At 47.7% G+C, this 25,387-nt stretch overlaps 1 protein-coding gene and 1 pseudogene across 3 annotated transcripts in view; both read left to right on the forward strand.

The window, feature by feature from the left end:
• LOC126950398 (60S ribosomal protein L7-like 1) lies at positions 1 to 15,613 on the forward strand (annotated as a pseudogene). Its single transcript, XR_007724167.1, has one exon. The product of XR_007724167.1 is annotated as a 60S ribosomal protein L7-like 1 (transcript).
• The window catches only part of LOC126950349 (NADPH--cytochrome P450 reductase), a 72,555-nt gene that overhangs the window by 2,107 nt on the left and 45,061 nt on the right, over positions 1 to 25,387 (forward strand). The window lies entirely within an intron of this gene.

The following is a 25,387-nucleotide window of genomic DNA, read 5'->3' on the forward strand; positions in this document are numbered from 1 at the left end:
ACCACCACACCCAGTTAATTTTTAAAATGTTTTTGTAGAGATTTGGTTTTGCCATGTTGCCCAGGCTGGTCTCGAATTCCTGGGTTCAAGTGGTCCTCCTGCTTTGACCTCTTAAAGTGCTGAGATTACAGGTGTGAGCCACCGTGCCTGGCTTTCTTACTACTTTCTTTCTTTCTTTTTTTTTTTTTTCTGATGGAAGCTCATGAAGTTATAGGACCTTTCATGGTTCCAGAGAGACTGGCCACCCCTACAAGAGCCTCAACGTCCTTGTGCTTTAGGGAGGAGCCAGAGAAACAGAGGTCAAGCTCTGGCACTAGCACTGTGTGTGGCCTCAGCTGAGTGTGTTGGGATTTAACTTTTTATTATATGTCAGACTCACTTAAAAATTAAAGTTAGAAAAAGGTGAAATGGAGAAATGACAATTTTCTTTTTATTTTTTTTGAGATGGAGTCTCACTCTGTCACCCAGGCTGGAGTGCAGTGGGCTCACTGCAGCCTCTGCCTCCTGGGTTCAAGCAATTCTCCTGGCTTGAATTCTACCTCAACCTCCGGAGTAGCTGGAATTACAGGTACCCACCACCTGGCCAAAGATTTTGTGCTCATTAGCACACAGTCTCCCAGGTGGCTACAGTCTTAAAAGACTTTAAAATGCCAATTCTAGGCTGGGAACAGTGGCATCCCAGCACTTTGGGAGGCCGAGGCGGGCAGATCACTTGAGGTCAGGAGTTCGAGACTAGCCTGGCCAGCATGGTGAAACCCCGTCTCTACTAAAAATACAAAAATTAGCCGGGTGTGATGGTGTGCACCTGTAATCCCAACTACTCAGGAGGCTGAGGCAGGAGAATCACTTGAACTCGGGAGGCGGAGGTTGCAGTGAGCCAAGATCACGCCACTGCACTCTAGGCTGGGTGACAGAATGAGACTCTGTTTCAACTCCCTCCCCCCTCAAAAAAAACAACTTGTTTTGCTGTGCAGTTTTGTCACCTGGCATTGGGCAGAAATTTGGACCTGCCAGGCAGGTGGGAGAAGAGTCAGAGGTCACTTACCTGCTTGCACAGGCCGCTGATCTGTACCAAACCTTAGTTTCTTTATTAGTAAAGTCAGAGAAACAATCCCCACTCCACCTGCCTCTGGAACAGCTGAGAACATGTTCCCTTTCAACAGTGGGTCCTTCTTCCTCTTCTTGGCACTGTTTGGATCCCTGTAGCATGACACACAAAAAAGCACACATTCAGCCTTAGGATATATGTAGGTTCTGGTTCGGGCACTTGAGAACTCACAGGGAGGGAAGCAAGCGTACAATTCGACAAGAATGGCACGGTGTGTTGCATTCATTCTCAAGATGATGGGGTGAGGCTTTTATTAGTGCTGAGCCTGCTGTTTGTTTCCACAGCAGGGCTCCAGGGAAGAGGTGATGTTTGAGTCGGGTCTCGGAGGATTGCTAGGAGTTCTCTGAGCCCACCCAGGCACACCAGCTCTGGGGGCGTGTAGGGTGTAGGTTGCATGAGGCTGAGGTCGCGTGGTAGCACTTGTCTGAAATGGTCTTAGGAACCATGTGAAGAGATGGGGAGGCGTTTTAAAAGGTCAGGGCTATGTGACTAGCTCGAAACAGTGTTTTTTTTTCTTTCAGACAGAGTCTCACTCTGTCACCCAGGCTGGAGTGCAGTGGTGCGATCTTGGCTCACTGCAACCTCTGCTTCCTGAGTTCAAGCAATTCTCGTGCCTCAGCCTCCCGAGTAGCTGGGACTACAGGTGTGCACCACCACGCCCAGCTCAGGAACAGTGTTCTCTTGACTGAATATTCTCTTACTGCCTAAAATCCTCTCTGGGTGAATGAACAACCATTTGGGAAATTTTTACCGTGCCTAAATTTGTAATTGTACTGTTTTAGAGCTCTGCATCTTAAAAGTCTTTCCTCCCCAAGCGAGACGTTTACGTCAGTTGTATTCTTGTTGGGATTAGTTTGCACACACCTGTCTGCGTCTGTGTGTGTGTGTGTGTGTGTGTGTGTGTGTGTGTGTATGCATGAGAGAGGGAGAGGAGATGGTGAAATTCCATGGGGCAAACCATGGTTCTTTGCGGATTGGTGGCTCCAGTTGGTTGGGTTCACTGGAGCCACATTCATCAGTTTGTTTCTTTCTTTGCTTTTCTCTCTATTTATTTATTGATTGTTATTTGTAGAAGTGGGGTCTGGCTATGTTGCCCAGGCCGGTCTCGAACTCCTCGCCTCAAGTGAGCCTCCTGTCTCAGCCTCCCAAAAAGCTGGGATTACAGGCATACACCACCATGCCCAGCCCAGTAACTGTTAATTCTGAATGCTGGGCGGTGTGGCAACTCAGTTGATGCTTAGATGTGTTGTGAACAGAGCCCCGGGAAACCTGATCCTTCTGGTGGCTTGTGCAGCAAACTGTTGATGTGGGAAGCTTATTTATTTCACTTGTAAAGAGGTGACTTGGATAGGGGGATATCTAAGAACTGTCCTTTAATTGGAGTGCTGGAGGGTGTGGCATTCGGACCTCCTTTGTACAGCATCTGTACATAGCTGAGAGAATTGTACACATAGTTTCCCGAAATGCGTCAGTTTCAAGGCTAACCTAGAATATGTTTGTGGCCAATCTGTGGACTCTTCTCCAAGAGTTGAATTCTGTTTTTTGTTTTTTTTTCTTGAGACAGAATCTCACTCTTTCACCCAGGCTGGAGTGCAGTGGTGTGATCTTGGCTCACTGCACCCTCTGCCTCCCAGGTGCAAGGAATTCTGCCTCAGCCTCCCAAGTAGCTGGGATTACAGGCGCGTGCCACCACATCCGGCGAATTTTTTTTTTTTTTTGTATTTTTAGTAGAGATGAGGTTTCACTGTGTTGGCCAGGCTGGTTTCAAACTCCTGATCTCAAGTGATCCACCCGCCTCAGCCTCCCAAAGTGCTAGGATTACCAGGCGTGAGTCAGTGTGTCCAGCATAAGAATTGAATTCTTTGGGAGACATCTGGTAGGAGAATAGAAGGGGAAAAGTTGCCTTTTGTCTACTTGGATGTAGTAACGAGTAGGAAGATGGGGCGCCGTGGGGCGTGTCCTCTAACTTGGAACAGATGTAATTTATTTCTAGGTGAAAGTTAGGACCAGTGCTTAGTCATTCTATTTATCTACCCTTGTTTTATCTTCGGTACTTTTTCCTACAGCCCTGTTTCTGAGCTCAGCATCACATCACCTCTGTGGTGTTGATGCCAGTGTTCTTAGAGCACTGTGTCCTAGTGATACTTCGATCTTTGTGGGCATGCATCATCAGTGAGTTGGGTAGGCCGGGTCTGTACAAAGGTTTGCAGGGTTTGTTAGGAACACGTGAACTGCGATCACCTTTCTGAACTCATGTGTAATGACCGTAGGTCACCTGGGGTGAGTTTTCAACACTGCAAACAGGGATGGCAGCTCTTGAATACACAGGAGAGTGTATTAACCAGTGGTGCCTGGGATCATTCAGAGTGCAGTTTGGCTGGTACACAGTCCAGGCATCAGAATATGTTCCAGCAGGTATTTGTGGTCTTGTGACGAAAAGCCACTGTTGGTTTGGTAAAGGGCTTCAGACCCTTACGAAACCACACAGTCTTCCGTGGACCCGCTGGACGCATTCCTTAGATAATGTGATTTGCAAACTCAGGAGTCATTCAGTGTCACAGTAGTGATCAAAAGCTCCCGGCCCATGTCCCCGAAACCTCCACAACAAGAGCGCTGTCTGTCTGTGGCCTCACCGACTTCCTGGACTCTGAAGCTCCAGGGACAAAAGACACCTGTCCCTTTTCCCTTCCTCTCCATTCTGCATCTCCCACCACCACCAAGTCCTGTAAGTTTTTAGTCTTTGAATCTTTTTTTTTGAGACAGAGTCTCGCTCTGTCGCTCAGAGTGAAGTGGCACAATCTCAGCTCACTGCAGTCTCCGCCTCCCAGGTTCCAGCTGTTCTCCTGCCTCAGCATCCCGAGTAGCTGGGATTACAGGCACGCGGCCCCGTGTCCAGCTAATTTTTGTATTTTTAGTAGAGACAGGGTTTCACTATGTTGGCCAGGCTGGTCTCGAACTCCTGACCTCAGGCAGTCTGCCTGTCTCGGCCTCCCAAAGTGCTGGGATTACAGGCGTGAGCTACCACGCCTGGCCCTTTGAATCTCTTTCTACTGCTATGGTCTTACTGTAGCCCCTTGTCACTTCCTGCTGCACTGACCCTTAACTGACCCATAATTCTCCCTCTCTTTCCCTCCCCACCACGTCCCAGGATCTGCCCATGGTACCATTGCTAGTTGATCTTGGAACCCTGCTTCTGTCACCCCTCCTTTCTCTTCACCCAGGCTGGAGTGCAGTGGCACGATTTGGCTCACCGTAACCTCCGCCTATCAGGTTCAAGTGATTCTCATGCCTCAGCTTCCCGAGTAGCTGGGACTACAGGCATGTGCCACCACACCCAGCTAATTTTTGTATTTTTAGTAGAGACAGGGTTTCACCATGTTGGACAGGCCTTTCTCGAACTCCTGGCCTCAAGTGGTCCACCCTGCTCAGCCTCCCAAAGTGGTGAGATAATAGGCATGAGCCACCGTGCCCGGTCACTGTCACTGTCTTAATGCGTGTTTTCTTCTCCATCTGCTTTCATAAAGGATAAACAGTGACTTAAAGGTGTCTCATTCTCCCCTCCCTAGTGGTAATATGGTTGGACTAGAAGGTGGATTCAGTGAACAGGGAACCTCCCTGTCACTTCTGCAAGTGTAAGCTGGGGGCATAGAACAATGCCAGGCATAAGGTAGGCACTTGGATGAATGGGTGAAAGAATAAATATGGCTTCTATCCCCCAAGTTTACTGCTGAGCTTTCTCCTGCATATTGACTGAGCTCAGATGTCAAAATTGGGTCTGATCTGTATCTTTTTTTTCTTTTTTTCTTTTCTTTTTTTTTTTTTTTGAGGCAGAGTCTGTCACTCTGTCGCCCAGGCTGGAGTGCAGGTGCAATCTCGGCTCACTGCAACCTCTGCCTCCTGGGTTCAAGCAATTCTCGTGCCTCAACCTCCTGAGTAGCTGGGATTACAGGTGTGCGCCATCACGCCTGGCTAATGTTTTGTAATTTTTAGTACAGATGGGGTTTCACCATGTATCACCGTGTTGCCCAGGCTGGTCTTGAACGCCTGGCCTGAAGCAGTCTGCCCGCCAGGGCCTTCCGAAGTGCTGGGATTACAAGCGTGAGCCACTGCGCCTGGCCTGATCTGTACTTTTGAAGATTATTCCAAGGTACAGTAGGAACTTTTGGTAGGATGTTAGTTTTCCATCCGGGTATAACATTTTGTGTCAATGGTGGGGTTGTGCATGATCAGTAGCTGCAACACTAGAAAGATGGCGAAGCAGGAGCAAAGAAAAACCCCTTTGGCTCCAGAAAAATCTCCTGAAAGAGAGGAAGGCTTATCAAGCCCTCGAAGCCACCCAGTCAAAGCAGGCACTTTTGGCAAAGAAGGAGCAGAGGAAAGGAAAAGGGCTCAGGGTTAAGCAACTGGAATCATTCCTACCTGATTCCTGGTGGCAGAAACATGACAAGGTGCGTCTCAGACGATTAGAAGTGAAACCTCACGCCTTGGAATCGCCAGATAAACACTCATTGGCCTTTGTTGTACGCATCGAAAGGATTGATGGCGTGAGTTTACTGGTGCAGAGAACCATTGCAAGACTTCGCCTAAAGAAAATTTTTACTGGTGTCTTTGTAAAAGTCACCCTCCAGAACCTAAAAACGCTGCGTATAGTGGAATCTTTTGTGACCTGGGGACTTCCAAATCTGAAGTCTCTCTGGGAACTTGTTCTGAAACATGGACAAGCCAAGGTCAAGAGTAAGACCATCCCTCTGACAACACAGTGATTGAGGAGCACCTGGGAAAGTTTGGTGTCATTTGCTTGGAAGACCTCATTCATGAAATTGCCTTCCCGGAGAAGCATTTCCAGGAGATCTCATGGTTCTTGCGCCCTTTCCACCTCTCAGTAGCCCGTCATGCTACCAGAAATAGAGTGGGCTTCCTCAAGGAGATGGGCACACCTCCATCGTCTGGGGGTGTGTGCATCAGTCAGCTCATCCGCCAGCTGAACTAGAGGCAGGTGCCAAACTGCAGTAAATTTTTATCAATGAAGTGGAAGCATGTGTTGTTTTTTGGATGGAGGGGCAGGATTTTTATCAAGTATCTTCAGAGAAGATTATTTCCTGCTTTATCTTCAAAAACTGGAAAGGAAAGGTCAAAGGAAAGACAGTGGCTGGACGGGCGCAGTGGCTCACGCCTGTAATCCTAGCACTTTGGGAGGCTGAGGTGGGCAGATCACCTGAGGTCGGGAGTTTGAGATCAGCCTGACCAACATGGTGAAACCCCATCTCTACTAAAAATACAAAAATTAGCCAAGCGTGGTGGTGCATGCCTGTAATCCCAGCTACTTGGGAGGCTGAGGCAGGAGAATTGTTTGAACCCGGGAGGCGGAGGTTGTGGTGAGCCGAGATCGCACCATTGTACTCCAGCCTGGGCAACAAGAGTGAAACTCCATCTCAAAAAAAAAAAAAAAAAAAAGGAAAGACAATAGCTTACGTTCATGGCAAGCACCTCTCATCACAGTCTAGTTCCAAGGAAAAATTCCAGGATTTTCTACATTGGCTGCTGCCTCATCTGAAATCACATTTCATGGAAGAAGGAGTCCTGCTTTGTTACATCTTCTATTCTAGGGTTTAATGTTGGTAAATGGGTAACTCTATCATTTGTACAAGGCTCCCTAAGATTCCTGCAGCAGTTGACCAAGCCCAGGGACAGAATTGAATCCAGAGATTCCTGGGGCCTTGAAGAAGACTTGAAATACACATAGGAAGAAAGGCACAAAAATAAATATTCACTTGTCTCTGAAAAAAAAAAATTGTGTCTCAAGTTCCTTCTGTAGTTGATAATTTATTCAGTAATAATTTTATAATTGAAGAATATTCTGACTCTTTCTGAATCCGTCTAGATCAGTTACCTGGATGCTGAAGACTTGAATAAATTTGTTTATTTTAAAAATTCTAGGGCCTGGCGCAGTGGCTCATGCCTATAATCTTAGCACTGTGGGAGGCTGAGGTGGACAGATCACTTGAACCAAGGAATTCAAGACCAACCTGGGCCGTGTGGCAAAACACCATCTCTGTTTAAAAATTAGTGTTTTTAAACATCAGTGTTTAAAAACTAGCAGGGTGTGGTGGCATGCGCCTGTCATTCCAGCTACTTGGGAGGCTGAGGTGGGAGGATCACCTGAGCCCAGGGAGGTCGAGGCTGCAGTGAGCCATCATCAGACCATTGCACTCCAGCCTGGGTGATAGAGTGAGACCGCATCTCAAAATATACAATAATAAACAAAAAATAGAAAATTCCCAAAATAAATGAATAATAGAAAATTCTAGTGAAAATAAAAGGGGTTGAGTATAACCGTTGAGTGTCTGCGCTGGGTGTTTCTGTCTCATGTAACCAACATAGCACTGTGAGGATGGTCATCCCGGAGACGGGCTATGGTAAATCGTGTGCCCAGGATCCCAGAGTGCGTAGGTGGCATATCTGGGTTTTGAACCATGGTCTGTCAGCCTTTCGTAGCTCAGCTGCATTGTGAGTTTGTTGAATTTCAAGTTTCATGCTTTCCCCAACCAAATCAAAAACCGGAGAGGGAACTGAAAGTTGAGAGCCTAGTAATTGAGAGAAGGACTCTAGGAGGTGATGGTATCAAAAAGCCGTCCCGGGAAGGTCTTGTAATTGAGCACACAACTCCGCCCAGAGCTTCCTAGATGCCAGGGCAAAGAAGGATGGGATTATATAGCAAACATTATCGGAAAAAGGAAGCCGATCAGTTTCTCGTTAGTATTTTTCAGCTGGGTGCGATGATCCATGTCTGAAGTCCCAGCACTTTGGGAGGCTGAGGCAGGAGGATCACTTGTGGCCAGGAGTTTGACACCAGCCTGGGCAACAGAGAGAGAACCTGTCTCTTCAACAAGAAAATACACATTTAAAAAATTAGCCAGGCATGGTGGTAGGCGCCTGTAATCCCAGCTACTCAAGAGGCTGAAGCAGGACGATCACTTGAGCCTGAGAGTTCAAGGCTGTAGTAAGCTATGATTGCACCACTGCACTGCAGCCTGGATGATGGAGCAAGACCCCATCTTTAAAATTGTTTTTTAAAAAGTGCTTTTCCCTGGGCCTTTACACAAGGATCATTGAATAAAGCAATGGGCAGCAGCCCCTGTACTCAGCAAGTGTTTGTAGAGCGCCATATATATGCCAAGCTCTCTTCGAGGTGCCGGGACTACTGTTGTGTGTGGAAAAGACCAGCAAGATGAAGCATGATGTTGCCCTAGGCCAGGGTGGAGGCGCAGTTTTCAAGAACAGGAGTGTTCCCACAGGTGACCCTTTCTGGGTCCCATCTAGATAAGAGGCTGAGAGGTTCAGGCTCAGTTGTAAATTCTGTAAGGGCATTTATTTGGGAGGTGTGAGCAAGAGAATAGAATCAGAGTGATTACTTTAACAGGCGGGAGTGAAGCTTGAGAATCTGGCAGAGCGAGGAGCGATTTTGTGCCAGAGTGAGAGGCAGCCAGTCCAAAGTGAAGGTTCTGAATCTCTTAGTACCTCCCACGTGCAGTGTCCTGCTTTTTTTCTTTTTCTTTCTTTTTTTTTGTTTTTAACGCAGGACACTTGCTCTGTCACCCAGGATCATTACTCACTGCAATCTCAAACTCCTTAAGCCCTTCCAGGTAGCTGGGACTACAGGCATATGCCACCATGCTTGACTAGTCTTTCTTTTTCCCTTCCCCTTTCCCTTCCCCTTTCCTCAGAGATGGGGTCTTGCTGTGTTGCCCAGGCCGATCTCAAACTCCTGGGCTCAAATGATCCTCCTGTTGACCTCCCAAAGTGCTGGAATTACAGGCATCAGCCACTGTACCTGGGCCCCTGCCATTTTTTCCTGTAACATTTGAAAGGGCTTCTTGCCCTTTAGTAGGTGATTTCAGGCAGGGCCAAGAGGCCTTAGAAAGCAGCACGGCTCTGTTCCCATGCTTCTTCCGGGTGGAAGGGCCAGTGTGCCGTGCCATGGAGGGCGAAACATTGACTCTAGTCTGGGAGATTCTGTTCATTCAGTCATTCAGCAAACAATTACTGAGTGCCGACCAGGCGTGGTGGCTCACGCCTCTAATCCCTGCACTTTGGGAGACCGAGACAGGCAGATCACCTGAGGTCGGGAGTTTGAGACCAGCCTGACCAACATGGAGAAACTCGTTTCTACGAAAAATACAAAATTAGCCGGGCGTGGTGATGCATGCCTGCAATCCCAGCTACTCAGGAGGCTGAGGCAGGAGAATCGCTTGAACCAGGGGGCAGAGGTTGCGGTGAGCTGAGGTTGCGCCGTTGCATTCCATCCGGCCTGGGCAACAAGAACAAAAGTCCGTCTCAAAAAAAAAAAAACAGCAGCAAATATTGAGTGCCCATGTTATGCCAAGTCTGATGAGCACCAGGGTTACAGGGATGCAGAATAGCTTCACCCAGACATGAGACCAATCCCGTGTCCTTCTGCAGGGCTTATGTCATCTTGGGCAATGCTCTCCTCCAATGATGTGGCCAGGATGTCAGCTGCAAAATGAACCCCAAGTCATCCAGTGAGGCTGCGTCTACCTGTAACTTCGCTGTGTCCTAAAAAGGTCTTGAAGGGCAGACAGATGGTTGATAGAATAGCTCAGGAGACCGTTGCCCTGGGTTTGAATCCTGGTTCCACCATTTGTTGATTCCCTAATGTTGGACAAGGAATTTTAACCTTTGTGGTAATTACAGCTCCTGTACATCAGAGCAGTGTTGTAAGGATGAAATAAAGTAGCAGACTGTCTATTGTAAGTGCTTACCACATGCTGTTTGTTATTACATGTACATTACATTATAAGAGGGGAAAGTATTCTGTTAGACAACTTACTCTGTTCATTAGTTAAAAACAAGTCAGGGCCGGGCTTGGTGGCTCACACCTGTAATCGCAGCACTTTGGGAGATTGAGATGGGCTAATGGCTTGAGCCCGGGAGTTCGAGACCAACCTGGGCAACATGGTGAAACCCCATATCTTTTTTTTTTTTTTTTTTTTTTTTTTTAAGACAGAGTCTCGCTCTGTCGCCCAGGCTGGAGTACAGTGGCGTGATGTCGGCTCACTGCAAGCTCTGCCTCCTGGGTTCATGCTATTCTCCTGCCTCAGCCTCCCGAGTAGCTGGGACTACAGGCGCCCGCCACCATGCCCGGCTAATTGTTTGTGTTTTTAGTAGAGACAGGGTTTCACCGTGTTAGCCAGGACGGTCTCCATCTCCTGACCACGTGATCTGCCTGCCTTGGCCTCCCAAAGTGCTGGGATTACAGGCGTGAGCCACCGCACCCGGCTGAAACCCCATCTCTTATAAAAAATACAAAAAATTCACAGGGCTTGGTGGTGGGTGCCTGTAGTCCCAGCAATGCAGGAGACTGGGCTGTGATCACGCCACTGTACAGCAGCCTGGCTGACAGAGTGAGACCCTGTCTCAAAAAAAAAACCCCAAAAACAAAAACCAGTTCAGGAGTGGGGAGTGACTGCTGATGAGTGTGGGATTTCTTTTTGGGGGTATGAAGATGCTCTGGAATCTGGTAGTGGTGATGCTTGCACAGTGGGTGAATATAGTGAAAACCACTGAATTTTACACTTTAAAATGATGAATTTTATGGTGTGTGAATTCTGTCTCAGTTCTTTTTTGTTTGTTTGTTTGTTTGTTTTTTGAGACTGACTCTCACTCCGTGGTCCAGGCTGGAGTGCAGTGGCCCAATCTTATCCCACTGCAACCTCTGCCTCCCGGGTTCCAGTGATTCTCTTGCTTCAGCCTTCTGAGTAGCTGGGATTACAGGCACCCACCACCACGCCCAGCTAATTTTTGTATTTTTGGTAGAGACAGGGTTTCACCATGTTGGCCAGACTGGTCTCAAACTCCTGACCTCAAGTGATCCTGCCTGCCTCGGCCTGAGGCATGAGCCACTGCTCCCAGTCTCTATCTCAGGTTTCTTTCTTTTCTTTTCTTTCTTTCTTTTCTTTTTTTTTCTTTTCTTTTCTTTTTTTTTTTTTTTTTTTTTTTTTTTGAGACAGAGTCTTGCTCTGTTACCCAGGCTGGAGTACAATGGCACAATCTCTACTTACCACAACCTCCACCTCCTGGGTTCAAGCGATTCTCCTGCCTCAGCCTCCCGACTAGCTGGGATTACAGGCACGCACCACCATGCCCGGCTAATTTTTGTATTTTTAGTAGAGATAGGGTTTCACTATGTTGGCCGGGCTGGTCTTGAACTCCTGACTTTGTGATCCACCTGCCTCAGCCTCCCAAAGTACTGGGATTACAGGTGTGAGCCACCGTGCCCAGCTTCTACCTCAGTTTTAAAAAATCAGGTTTATAGGTCATAAGTTCTTGAGCAACTAGATTCCCACCAGTTGTGCTACCCGTTCCCTGTCACCTTGAGCTAGTCCTGGACACCTGCAGCAGCCATACCTTCACTGTGTTTCTGGGCTCCCACACATTTCTAAGCCCTCTTGAAGTTAACTTCGGGTAATGGTCTGTGAGAGGAAGTGATGTATGTCACTTCTGGATGAAAGCATTTAAGAGCCAGGGCCGGGCCTTCCAACAATCTTCTTCCCATCAGGACGGCCCCGGAAGTTGTACATTGAGATGGTGGAATGACAAGAGAAAAAGCTACTTGAACCACGGAGTCACCTTATGGAGGCCAGGGGCCTGGTGGAGTCACCCTGCCCACACTAGACGTTGCTTAGAGTTCAACGTGAAGCCATGCAATGTGGGTCACTGCTCAGGAGGACTTTCCCTGTAGCCTCTCATGCAGGTGTACTATGTGATGTGGTGGGTCTCTTTTCTAACAGGAAGCCCCAGCAGGTGCAGCAGGGCCGTGGTTCTCCCAACCCAAGCACATCTTCACAGCTCGCTGCAGTCAAGTACGCAGCTCTCTTTGTGGTGTCTGACAAATGAAGCATGAAGCCCTCAGTCCAAAGCAGCATCTTGGGTAACCTAGTGTACCTGTCTCGAGCAGCAGGCATGGTACAATGTCAGGCCAGCACCAAAGGATTTTGTCTTCCTTGTAAGACAACATGGGGCAATAGAAAGCTGTATGGGAAATCTTGTAAATGGTGTAATAATTATGATGCGTTTATAGACACTGCATGACAGTCCTTTGTCACCGTAGCGATGGGATCTAATTATTACTGACTCGTTCGTGTTGTGGGTTTTTAGTAACCCTACTACCCACATTCTAGAATTTAAACACATGCTATGAATATCCAATCACAGGTCACAGAGATGACCTAGAGCTGGTGCTCAATACACTTTTTTTTTTTGAGACCGAGTCTCGCTCTATCTCCCAGGCTGGAGTGCAGTGGCACGATCTCGGCTCAGTGCAACCTCCACCTCCTGGATTCAAGCAATTTTCCTGCCTTGGCCTCCTGAGTAGCTGGGATTACAGAGCGTGCACCACCATGCCCAGCTACTTTTTGTATTTTTAGTTTCACCATGTTGGCCAAGCTGGTCTTGAGCTCCTGACCTCAAGTGATCTTCCCACTTTGTCCTCCCAAAGAACTGGGATAGCAGGTGTGAGCCAACATGCCTGGCCTCAATACACAATTGATTGACACCAGCCTTAAATGCATAGCAATGACCTAACACCAAGGTGAAATGCAAGCAACGCTGGGGAGGAAATGACCAATATGGTGCCCTGTGAGGTCTCAGCCCATGGGCCATCTGGCCTGTCTGTCTCATTAGTACCATTGTTCCCTGTCAGCTTGTGGAAGAGCTGGTTTGAAACTACTTGTTGAACAGAAGGAAGCCACTGACTAAGACCTATTCTGTGGGTGAAGCTGTCGCCCAGAGCACCCCCCGTGGCTCCCTGGTCCTCTATGCACTAGTAGAAACTCAGTTTTTGCTGAATGGCACAGCCCACTACTAGCTGAATGTGGGGTGGCAGTAGCCAGCATGGGAACCGCCAAGACCATTGTGAGCCAGGAGTTGGGTCACCCCTTCCTTGTCTAGAGTTGCAACAAGAAGTGACAGAGAGAGTCCCACAAGGTCTCTACATCTCCCTCTGTAAGTTGTGGAAATTTCAGTAATTTGCTTGGTCCTTAGGTCTTTGAATCTGAATCTATAAAATGGATGAAATAATATTTCTCTAAACAGGTTTATCATATGAATCAAAAGAAATCGTAGAAAGTGCCTAGCCAGGGTGCTTGGCATGTAGTAGGTGCTGAGTGAATGTTGGTTGCATTGCTTGGCTCCTGCTTAGTGATTCTGCAGTAAACACAGTGCTGTGTAGACTAGGCAGGCCTTTCTCTTTTCTGCAATTCTGAGTGCTTCTTCTTAAGAACCAAGGGTACTAACCCTTGTTTTAGAGACATTCATAAACTAGCAAGCGTAGTGGTGTGCACCTGTAGTCCCAGCTCCTTGGGAGGCTGAGGTGGGAGGAGTACTTGATCCTGGGAGGTAGAGGTTGTGGTGAGCTGTGATTGCACTACTGCACTCCAGCCTAAACAACAGAGCAAGACCCTGTCTAAAAAATAAATAAACAAATAAATAAATGTAAACGCGGAAAGAGAAAACGTTTATACTGACAGAGGCTCGCTCTGTCGCCCAAGCTGGAATGCAGTGGCACGATCTCAGCTTGCTGCAACCTCCACCTCCCAGGTTCAAGTGGTTCTTATGCCTCAGCCTCCAGAGTAGCTAGGATTACAGGCACGCGCCACCATGCCTGCCTTATTTTGTATTTTTAGTAGAAACAGGGTTTCTCCATGTTGGTCAGGCTGGTCTCAAACTACCAACCTCAGGTGATCCGCCTGCCTCGGCCTCCCAAAGTGCTGGGATTACAGGCATGAGCCACCTTGCCTGGCTCTTATGTATTTATTTTTTAAAGACAGGGTCTTGCTCTGTCACCAGGCTGGAGTACAGTGTTGGGATCATATCTCACTGTAACCCCCAATTTCTGGGCTCAAGTGATCCCCTCACCTCAGCCTCCTGAGTAGCTGGGACTACAGGTGTGCACCACCACACCTCACTATTTTTTAAATTTTTTGTAGAGATGGGGTTTCACTGTGCTGCCCAGGCTGGTCTCAAACTCCTGGCCTCAATCGATCCTCCTGCCTCAGCCTGCCAATGTGCTGGGATTACAGGCATGAGCCACTGTGCCTGGCCAGCAACAATATTTATAACAGCCCCCAAGAGGAAACAATCCAAGTATCCATCACCCATTGAATGGATAGACAAAATGTGGTATATCCATACAATGAAATGTTACTCAGGCATGAAGAGGAATGAAGGGCTGATGCATGCTACAACGTGGATGGACCTTGAAGACATTATTCTAAGTAAAAGAAGCCAGTTACAAAGGACCACTTATTGTGTGATTTTATTTATATATTTTTATTTTTTTATGTATTTATTTATTTATTTGAGACAGAGTCTCCCTCTGTGCCCAGGCTATAGTGCAGTGGTGCAGTCTTGGCTCACTGCAACCTCCACCTCCAAGGTTCAAGCGAATCTTCTGCCTTAGCCTCCTGAGTAGCTGGGATTACAGGCGCCTGTCATCACACCCAGCTAATTTTTTAATATTTTTGGTAGAGACGGGGTTTCACCACGTGGGACAGGCTGGTCTCGAACTCCTGTCCTCAAGTGAACCTCCCGCCTCGGCCTCCCAGAGTGCTGGGATTACAAGTGTGAGCCACCACGCCCAGCCTGTTTTTCCTTTTAAAGCCGTGACTCTATTTTCCCTTCTGGCCTTGGTGTGTGGCCTCTTCCCCACTCTGTCACCTGCCCTTTTGAGTCCCTTTCCATCAGGAAGCCCTCCTTAACCACTACCAGACTCACCCACACATGAACTGGCTCCCACCATCTGTTTATTTTGGCAAGGAGATAAAGATATGTCTTCCACCAGAGAAGCAGAGGCCACTACTCGATTCAGTTTGCCCTCCCTGCTGGGCACAGGTGTCATGGCCTCCCTTAAGTGCTTATTAATTCCTGTGTTTCAGCTTTCTCTCCTTCCACCCGCTGCTAGGCTTCCGTGCGCACAGTGCTTTGTGGAATTGCTCCTGTCTCTTCAGCTTAGCAGTGTGCCTTGAAGAGGAAGAGCTGCAGAGAAATGTTGAAATAAATTGCTTTTTGAAAAATAATTTGACAGTAAGTCAAGGACCTTAAAAATATTTATTCCCTTTGATTCAGAAATATTTCTAAGACAAATTCAGAAATTCTTTTTTTTGAGACAAATTCTGGCTCTGTCCGCCCAGGCTGGAGTGGAGTGGTGCAGTCTTGGCTCACTGCAACCTCCTCCTCCCAGGTTCAAGTGATTCTCATGCCTCAGCCTCCAGCTAGCTGGAACTGCAGGTGTGCACCAACACACCCAGCTAATTGTTGTATTTTTTGTAGAAACAGGGATTTGATGTGTTGCCCAGGCTAGTCTTAAACTCCTGAGCTTAAGCGATTTGCCTGCCTCGGCCTCCCAAAGTGCTGAGACTACAGGCGTGCACCACTGCGCCTGGGCCAGAAATTCTATTTTAAGGAACTTATCAGCGGCTTACAAAGACTTATGTTGAAAATATATCAATCCTGTTTTTCATGACTTTTTTTTTTTAAACAATTTTAATTTTTTTTTCTGTACTAGAAAATGCACTGTAACTTGACATTGTAATAGTGAAAATATAATGACATTTGAGAATTTATAACAAGAGAAAATGTTCACAATTTAATATATGAAAAGAAGTAGAACAAAATTATGTGTAGTATAACACCAATCATGTTAAAAACATGGCCGGGCACAGTGGCTCACACCTCTAATCCCAGCACTTTGGGAGGCTGAGGCAGGCAGATCACGAGGTCAGGAGTTTGAGACCAGCCTGACCAACATAGTGAAACCCCATCTCTTCTAAAAATACAAAAATTAGCCAAACATGGTGGCAGGCAACTGTAATCCCAGCTACTCAAGAGGCTGAGGCAGGAGAATCGCTTGAACCTGGGAGGCGGAGGTTGCAGTGAGCTGAGCGAGATGGCACCACTGCACTCCAGCCTGGGCAACAGCGAGACTCCCTCTCAAAAAAAAAAAAAAAAGGTATGTCCTGTAATATACATGTACAAAACTGGTAGAATGAAACCAAATAAGAGTTTGGATTATGTTTTCTTTAATTTTATGTTTTAGGGCCGGGCGCAGTGGCTCAAGCCTGTAATCCCAGCACTTTGGGAGGCCGAGACGGGCGGATCACGAGGTCAGGAGATCAAGACCATCCTGGCTAACACGGTGAAACCCCGTCTCTACTAAAAAATACAAAAAACTAGCCGGGCGAGGTGGCGGGCGCCTGTAGTCCCAGCTACTCGGGAGGCTGAGGCAGGAGAATGGCGTGAACCCGGGAGGCGGAGCTTGCAGTGAGCCGAGATCCGGCCACTGCACTCCAGCCTGGGCGACAGAGCAAGACTCCGTCTCAAAAAAAAAAAAAAAAAATTTTATGTTTTAAAATGTAGCACGTTTTCTTCACTAAACATGCTTTTAAATTTTTTAATTGACAAAGTTGTATATATTTATAGTGTATGGCATATTGTTTTGAAGTCTGGTAGAATTGCTCAATTGAGCTAATTAACATATGCATTAACTCACACCTTTTTTTTTGTGGTGAGAACACTTAAAATCGACTCTTAGCAGTCTTCAAGAGTACAACACATTGCTACTAACTATAGTCATGTTATACAATAAGTCTCTCTTTGTTTTTTTGGTGGTTTTTTTTTTTGAGCAGAGTTTGCTCTTGTTGCCCAGGCTGGAGTGCAGTGGCACAATCTCGGCTTACTACAACCTCTGCCTCCCAGGTTCAAGCGATTCTCCTGCCTCAGCCTCTGGAGCAGCTGGGATTACAGGCACGTGCCACCACGCCTGGCTAATTTTTTGTATTTTTAGTAGAGATGGGGGTTTCACCATGTTGGCCAGGCTAGTCCCTTAACTCCTGACCTCAGGTGATCCACCTGCCTTGGCCTCCCAAAGTACTGGGATTACAGGCGTGAGCCACCACACCCAGCCTCAGTAGGTCTTTTGAACTGTATTTAAGTTTAACTTTTTGTTTTGAAATAGTTTCAGATTTGCAGAAAAGTTGCAACAGTGCCAACAATTCTTGAGTGCCCTTTACCCAGATTTCCCCATTGTTAATATTTTACCATATTTGCTTTATCGATGTGTGTGTGTGTGTGTGTGTGTGTGTGTGTGTGTGTCTTAGATCACTCAGTCTTTATCTTTCATGCCCTTGACAGTTTTGAAAATGTGAGGCCGTGTCTCTGTCAACGTCTCACAGTTTGGTTTGGGTTTGTCTAATGTTCCCTCATAACAAGATGCAGCTTCCACCCTAGGCAACAGAGTGAACAACAACAAAAAAAAGAGGTGACCTGGGTGCTTTTGATACCAATCTACATTCAGATGTGGGAGCAAAGAAATGACTTAAAGTTGAAGTTTATATTTAAAAGGGAAGCAGAGTGTAAGTTTGGAAAATCTGCAGCTTGGCCACGTGACAGAGAAAGAAAAACCTTTTTCAAGAGAATTCAAGCAGGCTGTGGAGCAACCACTTGCTAGAGCGATTTGCAGATTTAAAAAGGAGCCAAGTGCTGATAGCCAAGACTGTGGGATAAAAAAAAAAGGCCTTGAAGGCATTTCAGAGACCTTTCCGTCAGCCCCTCCCATTACAGTTGTGGAGACCTTTGTGGTTCAGGCTCAGGGCCAGGGCCCCGCTGCCCTGCACAGCCTCAGGACACTGCTCTTCACATCCCTGGCCACTCAGCCTCCAGCCTTGGCTCAAAGGGGCCCAGATACAGCTCAGGCTGACCGCACTAGAGGGTGAAAGCCATAAGCCTTGGTGGCTTCTATGTGATGATGAGCCTGTGGGTGGACAGAGTGCAAGAGTGAAGGAGGCTTGGCAGCCTCCACCTAGATTTCAGAGGATGTATGGGAAAGCCTGGATACCCAGGCAGAAGCCTGCTGCAGGGGCAGACCCCTTACTGAGAACCTCTGATAGGGCAGTGTGGAGGAGGAATGTGGGGTTGGAGGCCCCATACAGAGTTCCCACTGGGGCACTGCCTAGTGGAGCTGTAGGAAGGGGGCCACTGTCATCCAGACCCCGGAATGGTAGATCCATCAGCACCTTGCAACCTGTCCCTGGAAAAGCCACAGGCTGTGAGAGCAGCCTTGGGTTGAACCCTGCAAAGCCACCAGGGCAGAGCTGCCCAGGACCTTGGGAGCCCACCCTTTGCACCAGCACGCCCTGGATGTGAGACATGGAGTCAAAGGAGATTATTTGGGAGCTTTAAGATTAACGACTGTCTGGCAGGTACGGTGACTCACACCTGTAATCCCAGCACTACGGGAGGCCGAGGTGGGAATGCAGTGACGCTATCTTGGCTCACTGCAACCTCCACTTCCTGGGTTCAAGCGATTCTCCTGCCTCAGCCTCCCAAGCAGCTGGGACTACAGGCACCCACCATCACGCCCAGCTAATTTTTGTATTTTTAGTAGAGACAGGGTTTCATCATGTTGGCCAGGCTGGTCTCGAACTCCTGACCTCAGGTGAGCTGCCCACCTCAGCCTCCCAAAGTGCTGGGATTACAGGTGTGAGCCACTGTGCCTGACTGGCGGAACTGTTTTTTTTTTTTTTTTTTTTTTTTTTGAGACGGAGTCTTGCTCTGTCGCCCAGGCTGGAGTGCAGTGGCTGGATCTCAGCTCACTGCAAGCTCCGCCTCCCGGGTTTACGCCATTCTCCTGCCTCAGCCTCCCGAGTAGCTGGGACTACAGGTGCCTGCCACCTCGCCCGGCTAGTTTTTTGTATTTTTTAGTAGAGACAGGGTTTCACCATGTTAGCCAGGATGGTCTGGATCTCCTGACCTCATGATCCGCCCGTCTCGGCCTCTCAAAGGGAACTGGTTTTTTAATTGAGAGGGTTGGTACTTCTTCCTTCCTGCCTTTGTCCAAGGGCTGCTCGGGGCGTGTGTGTGTGTGTGTGTGTGTGTGTGTGTGTGTGTGTGTGTTTCAAAGACAGAGATCTGTATTTAAGTATTAACTCAGCTCAGACACTTGGGATTTTTCACCAGGCATCGTCACCCATCAGCCAGCTCAGATTAATTAACATTAATTTGGTTGGTCTGTTCCCAGGCCCCTGGGGTGCAGGCACTTTCTGTCATTAAGTCTTTGTGACCCAGCCTTGTGTGACACATCTCCCATGATGGGGAGCCACGCCCACAACAGCGCATTCTGTGTTCAGACTCCTTTATTAGAACGTCTTTGCTTCGAGGGGATGTAAACCTCTGTCCTCTGTGACTATTCCTATTTCTGAATGCCAGGCCTCTCCCTTTAGCAGTTTTCTGACCACCTAAAACAGGGATCAAGTGCCTCTGAATCTTCTTTTCTTAGGATTAACCTGTCCAGTTCCTTTACTGTTTCTTTTTCTTTTTCTTTCTTTTTTTTTTTTTTTTTTTTTTTTGGAGAGAGGGTCTTTCTCTCCCAGGCTAGAGTGCAATGGCACAATCATCATGGCTCACTGCAGCCTCTAACTTCTCGGCTCAAGTAATCCTCCTGCCTCAGCCTCCTGAGTAGTAGGGACTACAGGTGCATGCTACCACACCTGGATAAATTTTTTTTTTTTTTGAGATGGGGGTCTCACTTTGTTGCCCAGGCTGGTCTCGAACTTCTGGCCTCAGCAATTCTCCAGCCTTGGCCTCCCAAAGTGCTGAGATTACAGGCGTGAGCCCCTGTGCCTGGCCTACTGTTTCTCTTGTGACAGGTGTTGGGGACTACTCCCTAGGGCCACTTTCTGACTGTTGCAGTTTGTCTTTGATGTTCAATGTGGAACTCATTTGGAATTCTATTAAAGAATCCTTAGTGTGCATTCCCTTTTGGGGAGGCCATGTTGACTTCGGCCCATCCCATTCTCGTTTCGGTAAAGGAGGAGGGAGTAGCAATGTCCATGCTGTGGGCTTGCTGCCATGGACTTGCTATAGGGATTGTAACACATGCGTGTATGAGCAGGGGGCGTTGGGGGGACAGCATTCTGATTGCCTCCAGGTGATCTCTCCAGACTGTCGCCCCTGCGCTAGAGGCAGAAGCTGACTTCAGAACTGATCTGCCCAGAATTTGAGAAAAGTAAAGCAAGACCCCTGGCTCTCTCTGTTTCTCTTTTCTATATTTTTATTCAAAATTAATTGAGGCAATCAGCCAGGCATGGTGGCTCATGCCTGTAATCCTAGCACTTGGGAGGCCAAGGCAGGCGGATCACTTGAGGTCAGGAGTTTGACACTAGCTTAGACAACATGGTGAAACCCCGTCTCTATAAAAAATACAAAAATTAGCCAGGCATGTTGGCGGGTACCTGTAATCGCAGCTACTTGGGAGGCTGAGGTGGGAGAATTGCTTGAACCTGGGAGGCGGAGGTTGCAGTGAGCCTAGATTGTGCCACCGCACTCCAGCCTGGGGACAAGAGCCAGACCCTGTCTCAAAAAAAAAAAAAAAAAAAAAAAAAGCCCGGGTTTGGTGGCTCACATCTGTAATCCCAGCACTTTGGAAGACTGAGGGAGACAGATCACCTGAGGTCAGGAGTTTGAGACCAGCCTGGCCAGCATGGCAAAACCCTATCTCTACTAAAAATACAAAAATTAGCCAGGCCTGGTGGCAGGCACCTGTAATCCCAGCTACTCCGGAGGCTGAGGCAGGAGAATTGCTTGAACCTGGGAGGCAGAGGCTGCAGTGAGCCGAGATCGTGCCATTGTACTCCAGCCTGGGCAACAAGGGCAAAACTCCATCTAAAAAAAAAAAAAAAAAATTGAGGCAAAAGTGGGGATGGTCAAGAGGATGAACCAGCATGAACTCCTATGGAGAGTTTTGTGCCTGTAAATCACCTTGTGCCACCTTTTAATGTTGACACTGGATTAAATCCATGCAATGCCCTGGAGCTTAGGGGAACTGTGGGCTTACCTCCTTGGCATTCAAGCCAGGGAGCCAAGGCCCCAGAGATGCTGCTAGAAGCAGGCACAGGGAGCTGCAGCTGCAGCATCAGCCCCTGTGGGCCTGGTCAGCTCAATTTGTGCTGAGTCATGCCCGCTGTTCGCCCACTGTCCCCCCCCACCCCCCAGTCATGCTTGCACATATCTGACTCAGCAGCTGTCTTCCTCTTTCACGTCATTGCATCGGGCGCGTGCTGGTCATGTGTTTCTAAATTAAGTCCTGTTGTGTGGGAAAAAGGCCATCAGCTGGGGGCGTTTGGCCATCTTCAGTGGAGAATGTTCCCCAGGACATCTGGGTCAAGGCCCTGTGACTGCGTTCATATTAGGGGTGCAGGCATCGTTGTACAGTCTTACCTTCGTGTAGCAGTGTTCTGATCACACCACCCCCTTACCCTGTCCTCACCAGCTTCCCCGGGGCCAAACACCTTAGACTGGTATACAGACCCCTAGGCCCTTACACACTCATCTGGATGTCTCCTTTAAAAGTTTATCTCGGCCGAGTGTGGTGGCTTATACCTGTTATCCCAGCACTTTGGGAGGCCAAGGTGGGAGGATTGCTTGAGCCTAGGAGTTTGAGACCCGCCTGGGCAACTTAGTGAGACCCCATCTCTACAAAAAAATTTTAAAAATCAGCTGGTATGGTGGTGCATGCCTATGGTCCCGGCTACTCAGGAGGCTGAAGCAGGAGGATTGCTTGAGCCCTGGAGTTGCAGGCTGCAGTAAGCTGTGATCACACCACTGCACTCCAGCCTTGGTGACTCCAGCCTGTTCAGTGAATGAATGAATGCTTATCTCTTACTTGCCATCTATGCATCCCCACATATAAACACATCCCATTGCACCACACTTGAGTTACCCCAGACCCCAAGTTTCCCGTGTTCTAGGCTCTGGTACACGCTTCCTCTGTCAGTAGCTTCACTCATCCCCCTAATCTGACCGGTGGACCCTGATCATTCGTCACAATCCAGCCCGGATGTTGGCCTCTGGGCGCCCCTTCCTTGACTGTTTCAGACTGTCATGGCTGCTTTTTCCTTCCAGCTCTATTTCCCCTGCACCTGGCCTCCCCATGCAGCCATGACTGCTGGGATAGGTCTGCCCTTTCTCATAGCAGGAGAGCACCTTGGGGCAAGGTTGGCGTGTCCGCTCCTTCCTGAACCAGCACAGTTCCTGGCATGCAACAGGTGCTCCTCAGCTGTTTGCTGCATGCGTGGACATGAGAGTGACAGAGGCATGTCCTTCGACATGACGTTTTTGTACCTGAACATTGTCTAGAGGCTCTTCCAGACTGTAGGCTCTGTGGAATTAGGAGCCTGCCTGCCTCGCCCTCCCTGGCATCCTTAGTGCTTTGGGCCCCACAGGCCAGCGGAGCCCTGGTGCGAGTTCCAGGCCTGCTTTGGTGGGAGTGCTCAGCGCCTTTAGCCACACAGAGCAGTAGCTTGCAAGGCTTTCGGAGCACATCTCCAGCCCATCTAAGAATCAGGAAGCAACTCAGTTTCTGGAATGGATTTCACAAAGTCTGTGAATAAGAGGGCCCCACAGGCCCTACTCAACAGCCTTCTTTCATTTATTATTATTATTATTTTAAATACAGAAGATGCTAGTCTTCAAAGAACCTCTTTACTCTTTTTTTTTTTTTTTTTTTTTTTTTTGAGACGGAGTCTCGCTCTGTCACCCAGGCTGGAGTGCAGTGGCCGGATCTCAGCTCACTGCAAGCTCCGCCTCCCGGGTTCACACCAGTCTCCTGCCTCAGCCTCCCGAGTAGCTGGGACTACAGGCGCCTGCCACCTTGCCCGGCTAAGTTTTTTTTTTTTTGTATTTTTAGTAGAGACGGGGTTTCACTGTGTTAGCCAGGATGGTCTCGATCTCCTGACCTCGTGATCCACCCGTCTCGGCCTCCCAAAGTGCTGGGATTACAGGCTTGAGCCACCGCGCCCGGCCCCTCTTTACTCTTTACTCTTTTTTTTTTTTCAAGACAGTCTCATTCTATTGCCCAGGCTGGAGTGCAATGGCATGATCTTGGCTCACTGCAACCTTCACCTCCTAGGTGCAAGTGATTCTCCTGTCTCAGCCTCCAGAGTAGCTAGAATTACAGGGGTGCGCCACCACATTTGGCTAATTTTTGTATTTTAGTAGAGACTGGATTTCACCAATGTTGGCCAGGCTGGTCTCGAGCTCCTGACCTCAAGTGATCCACCCGCCTCGGCCTCCCAAAGTGTTGGGATTACAGGCGCGAGCCACTGCACCAGTTTTTAAAAAAATTTGCTGGGTGAGGTGTTACATACCTGTACTCTCAGCTACTTGGGAGGCTGAGGTGGCAGGATGGCTTGAGGCCAGGAGTATGAGGGTGCAGTGAACTATGATTATGCTACTGCTCTCCACCCCGTGTGACAGAGTGAGACCGTGTCTCTTAAAACAAGCAAACCAAAAAGATGCAGGAACCTAAGATCCTACAGCCTGGGTTCCCTCTGGGTGCAAGCAACTTCTCCTGCCTCTTGAGGCCCTGAGTATGTTGTACAATGACACGATGGCTGAGTAGACTACAAAAGGAATCCTGCAGGGACTCGAGACAACATGGACATGGTTCACATATTCCAGAAGTATTTCTCTAGCTGTGTAGAATTTTAGAGCTGAGGATGATCCTTGATTGGTGACTAGCTCCATATTGCTTTATGGAGAAGAAATCTGAGGCCCGGGAGGTCAAGTAACCTGCCCAGATTCCCACAACCAGAGCCTGCGGCATCTAGACTGCTCAGTCAGTACAGAGCTCCAGTAACTAGGTGCACTTCAGTTATCTGGAGTAGGCGCTAATAACTTATTTCCTGTCAGAGGCCAGGTAATAAATATTTTTTAGGCTTTGCATGCCAAGAGGTAAAATCTAGGATATTATATATAACAAGAGAGGCAACAAGTGTCCACATTTTTTGTTGATGAAATTCAAATAAGGCTGGTTGCAGTGGTTCACACCTGTAATCCCAGCACTTTGGGAGGCCAAGGTGGGAGAATTGCTTGAGCCCAGGTGTTTGAGGCCAGCCTGGGCAACTTAGACCGTGTCTCTGTATTTTAAAATATATATTTTTAAAAGAAATTCAAGTAATAACTAATAACAGTTGAGTGTAAGTTTTTAATACAGGTTTGTTAATAAGAAGAATGGAATGATTTTTGTAGGGATAACAGTTTTGGGCCAGGTGCCAATGGCTCACACCTCTAATCCCAGCACTCTTGGAGGCTGAGGTGGGAGGATCGCTTGAATCCAGGAGTTTGAGACTAGCCTGGGCAACATGGCTAAACCCTGTCTCTACAAAAAAATATTTAAAAATTAGCCGGGCATGGTAGGTAGCATGCACCTGTAGTCCCAACTACTGTGGAGACTGAGGTGGGAGGATCACTTGAGCCCAGAAAGTTGAGGCTGGAGTGAGCTGCGATTGTGCCACTGCACTGCAGTCTGGGTGACAAAGCAAGACCCAGTCTCAAAAAAACAGAAAACGGAAAACAATTTTGTTTCATTGGGGTTCTCAGTTAGTGTTCCCAAACATCAAAATCTGTTGCAAATACCCACTTGTCAGTGCTCATCTGTAATGAGATTGTATAGGTGACATCTTTGAAAATAGCTTTTCACACAAATAGGTACTGCCAAGTTATATTAGGCAGCATAAATTTTGATGGAGCATATTCATCATTGGAAGACAGCATTCATAGAATTTTTTTTTAGATTCCCCTCTTGATATTTGCCTTTTTGCATTATTGCATTGCAGATCAGCCACTTCCAATTGAAAGTTAGATGAGAGCTGCTCAGTTGTACAGTTAAATGGATTTTAAATATAGGAATTTCCTTCATACTTAGATCAAGATCTGAAAAATGCTGCTAGGGCTAGAACTGTGGTTTGAGCTCAAAAAAATGTGCAAAGTTTTCTCACTTGTTTTAACCTTGACAGTCTAGGAATTGTATGACGCAGATTGACATTACTTGTGATTAATACAAGGTTAATTTCATTGAAATGACTTTACTACAATATAAATTTTGCATATAACTGCTGTTTTGCCTTATAATTTTAGATTGGCCTCATTAAGAAACGTCAAGTCTGCAGCAAAAGCCAATTTCCAAAGTCATTTAGTATTTGGTAATAGTGGTTGAGGGCAGTTCTTTCTTTTTTCTTTTTTTTTTGAGATGGAGTCTCGCTCTGTCGCCCAGGCTGGAGTGCAGTGGTGTGATCTCAGCTCATTACAACCTCTGCCTCCCAGTTTCAAGTGATTCTCCTGCCTCAGCCTCCTGAGTAGCTGGGACTACAGGCACGTGACACCACAGCCAGCTAATTTTTTGTATTTTTAGTAGAGATGGGGTTTCAC

Source organism: Macaca thibetana, chromosome 3 (genome assembly GCF_024542745.1).
Source record: "Macaca thibetana thibetana isolate TM-01 chromosome 3, ASM2454274v1, whole genome shotgun sequence".
NCBI classification, from domain to species: Eukaryota; Metazoa; Chordata; class Mammalia; order Primates; family Cercopithecidae; genus Macaca; species Macaca thibetana.